This window comes from Pundamilia nyererei, unplaced genomic scaffold (genome assembly GCF_000239375.1).
Source record: "Pundamilia nyererei isolate P.nyererei 1_Seehausen unplaced genomic scaffold, PunNye1.0 scaffold00069, whole genome shotgun sequence".
Lineage (NCBI taxonomy): Eukaryota > Metazoa > Chordata > Actinopteri > Cichliformes > Cichlidae > Pundamilia > Pundamilia nyererei.
Window position 1 is genome coordinate 1,651,847 of NW_005187470.1, and position 4,175 is coordinate 1,656,021.

Genomic DNA, 4,175 nt, shown 5'->3' on the forward strand with positions numbered 1-4,175 from the left:
CCCCCCCCCAAAGTTTTACTTGTTATAATTAATCCCTGGTACTTTTCATCAAGTGAGCACCAAAACCAGAAACCTGAAACGAGTTGTTTAAAAAATAAAATAAATTAAAGTTTCAAGAAATTAAATCACTGTCTCGTCTCCGCTCTGACATGCAGCAGCGGCATTTAAGACGATGCGACTGCATGTCAAGAGTTTGGAAAATGTTTTTGGAGCCTGTGTGCACCCATTAGGAGAGGTGTAATGTATTGACAGAGAGCAATTTATCTTTTGCCCCGCTTCCTAATGGCCTGTGCAGAGGAGAGAGGAAAGGTGGCATGGAGGAGGAGGAGGAGAAGGAGGTGGAGAGGGAAGAAGGAGCACCGACGGTCCAGCAGCTCCACCCGCCGAACATCAACTCACACTTTCAGGCAACTGTGGGGAGGATGATCGAGGCGTCTGAGTGGTGGTTAAGAAGTTTTATTTCTGTAGAGGTGTCATATCAGTTTTCCCCCCTTTTTTCTTCCTGTGCAGGCTGCTGGCTGGCTCCCTCGCGTTATTCCAACGTCACCAATCGATCTGAGTTTCCCTGCAGAGGGGAGCTGACACCACTCGTTGTAAGTTGAATATTAATCCTTTTAGATTTAAGGGAGGGGTTCGTCATCAGATTTAAGTTGATTTAGATGAATTTGCTGCAGAATGGAGGCTCATTTAGGCTCTTTTTGCACATCGTGTAAACCTAATATTAATGTCCACATTTTTATTTGGAAAAGATGCTCTGTACGATTGAATAAAATAGTAATAGTAATAACAGCCTTGTTATTTTGATATAGCTTTCACAAAAAAACAAAAAAACAAAACAAAACAAAAAAACAACCCACTCTTAAATATGTACAAAGACGTAATGTCGTTGTTTTATAAGCAGGGGATCTGAGAAGTTCAGGTCAGCCTCTCCACGGTCTCCCACTTACATATAATACAGTAAAACTTACAAAATAGCTCTCCACACCGTACTGTATATTAGATTTCGTCACTCTGCCCTGTGCTCCTGCAACCAGGCTACCATACTCTGGGCTACAAATCCTGTGAACAGATGGCGCATCAATTTGATTCCATCTTCTACACCGTGAAAGATTGATTTTGCACTTGCTTTTAATTTTGCCCATAATTAATTGGATCATTACAACTGTTTTCCATTGATCCCCTAGTTGAAACGTAAAATTAAAACGCGATCTCTGTTTCGTTTCTCTGATTTTATTTCAATATATTTATGCATTTGCTCTGCTGAAGAGCATCCTACATTGTTTCTGGCGCTGTCAGCTGAGAGTCTGTTCCCTCAAAGATGCAGCAGATTAATATTTCAGAGTTATAAAGTCATTATAAGCTCAGAGTGTGGCCTCATTGAATAACAACACAGACATGGAAACACACGTCCGGTCCTCTCTGTCTCTTAACGAAAAAAAAAAAAAGTTTTATTTTTTTTAATGTTTTATTTTATGACAGTGGCATTATAATAGCTCCCATGATGCTCACGTGATGTTATAGTATATCAATAATTAAATAATTCTAATCTAAACAATCAGTTCTTAAGCTCTTGTTAATGCAACCGATCAGTTTTAAAAATATATTTAACATGTTAATAAAGTACGTGCAAGTTAAAAAACGAACCTTTTGCAATATGTAACTTTGCAGATATTAAATCCACACTGCACATCACAATAAGAATAAACAGTAATAATTAAGCAATCTAAAGAGGCTTTTACCTCGATTTTTACGGATGTCAGCAATTTAGTCCATTCACACTTAACTGGAATCAATTACTCTTTAATAATATTGTTTATCCACTTAGGAATAAGGTTGAACTTGATATCTAAGCGTCTTCTGAATAGATTTACAGGTAAGTAAATTAAGCCATTGCACATTTTTGTCATTAACATTTGTTAAAGAATAATCTGTCAGCCTTTGATCGACATTTTGACGCCACTCTGTAGGCCCCACACATCAGATTTTAGTTGTTGCTTTGTGTGCAGTGCGTCAGTTCACTTCAGCCAATTCAACCGCTTACTGTCTTTGATGGCAAATCATGAAAAATTAAGAACAGGCGTAAAAGTCAATGCCATAGTTTACAGCTGCCAGGGTCATATTTCAGAAGATAAAACCCACACAGGAAGAACTTTATCTGCTCTGAGGATCCGTACTGTAACTGTAAATGTCCTTACAGCGACCTTAAAAAACAAAACAAAGAAAACAAAACAGCGTAAAAACAAAAAACTGTTACCTTCATCCGTTTTGTTGTTAACTGCAATTAAAGCCTTTCCCCATGTCTGCTGTGTTTTCAGGTTGGCTGTTCATCTGATGATCTGTCCCGTCATTAGTCCTCAACAGCAGCCCTCCACCCCCTCAACGCACACACACACACACACACACACACACACACACACACACACACACACACACACACACACACACACACAATGAGTGGTTCCAGTCATTTTGTATTGTATTAAAGATCCAAATGCAAGTGAGATCAGGTTACATTACTTTGATTAGAAAACACTTTGTTAAATTACTTTTCATAGCCTGAGCACAAAGGCAGTCAGACAGTCGAGTTTCTGAGCTTTTCCATGCCTCAGGTAGAGCAAATCATTAAGAAAAATTAACATCTCATTTGCATTTAAACATGAAAGAAAAAAATTTCATTATTATTATTATTATTATTATTATTATTATTATTGTTTAGCAGGGTTATATGTTATAGCTATCATTCTTTGAGACCCTAAATTGGGGAATAAAGATAAAGAACTGGCTCTTCATTCATTATGCAGATTTGGAAGTTACTGTTAAATATGCCCTGCAGTGTCGGATTAAAAATAGGACTGTATCTTGTCATTTTCAAAAGTATTCTCCATGTTGCATTTATTGCACTGGGAACAAGGGCTAAATCCTTCCTCTTCCCCATCAAACTTTCCACATGAATAGTTAAATGTGTGCCCCTCTGGTTTTAACTTCACAAAGACTGGCGAGGCTTTGCAGCAAAGCTGGTAAGGGCATCAGGAATGAAAGTCAGGAGTGTTCTGGATAACTGTAAAGGAAATCATATGTATCTTTACTGTTTGTTCAATAAAAGTTAATTGCCACTCATGTCCAGCTATGATCATTTCCCAAGCATTCTCTTTTATCATTTTACATGAATGAAAATAAAAGTATCCTCATCATCATCAACCACCACTAACAGTGACTAGCAGAGCTGCACACAAGCATGTCTTTCAGTGGATAAAGGCAGCACACATTAGCCAGCCTCCCATAAGGCCCAGGGTTCATCACTATGGGAGAAGCAGGAGCTCGTCTCTCTCTATCTTTTCCTCTCTCTTTTCCTCTATGTGTGTGAGTGTGTGTGTGTGTGAGTGTGTGTGTGTGTGTGTACAACAGAGATCAGCCCGAGGCGGCTCGGAGGTGTCCCGCCAGCTGCCTCTGTCCCATCCAGACAGCCAACAGCTTCCAATCACATGTCAGCAATATGGGAAACAGAGCTTCTGTCCAGTGGGCCGCTGACATGTGTTAGCCTATGGCATGTGAATGCATAATATAGCAGTCACCTCCTGGTGGCAGACTTAAAACTCAAAAGGTTGTATTTTTTGTCCAGCTCAGACAATTTGATTTTCTTAATTTTTCACACATTGTCTTGTTGTTTCTGTTCCTTCTCTGTCTTTGTCCTCGCTAGTTATCTTCAGCGTAATAATCATGATTATATGAGCAATGATAGCTGCGCCCGTGTGACTTGCTGATTAGTTTGTGTGTCTGTGGGTGCAGGAGAAGCTGTGTATACACATATATTCCTCTCCCCAGAAATCTACGGATGAGCAGCTCCCACATAAGCTCCTGATCACTTCTGTAAATGCTTCCTGTCACCTTCAGTGGTGTAATGATCATGAAAATTGTGACCTTGATCTATGGAAAGCCATAATGTGACTGAATGGCCTCCTCCCACATACTTTCTCACCGGCTCTGAGCTCAGAGGTACGCTAAAGGACGGCTCTGAGGAAGATTGTTTAGCGGTAATAAAAAGCCAGTAGTTTGGCTTGTAATGGTTCGGGCATTCCTCCTCTTCACAGCCATTTGGCTAAATCTTCAGTGATGGAGGCCTGTGTGAATTTAGATGAGAATCTGGGAGATGTTGACACTTGTCCTCAGGCACCGAA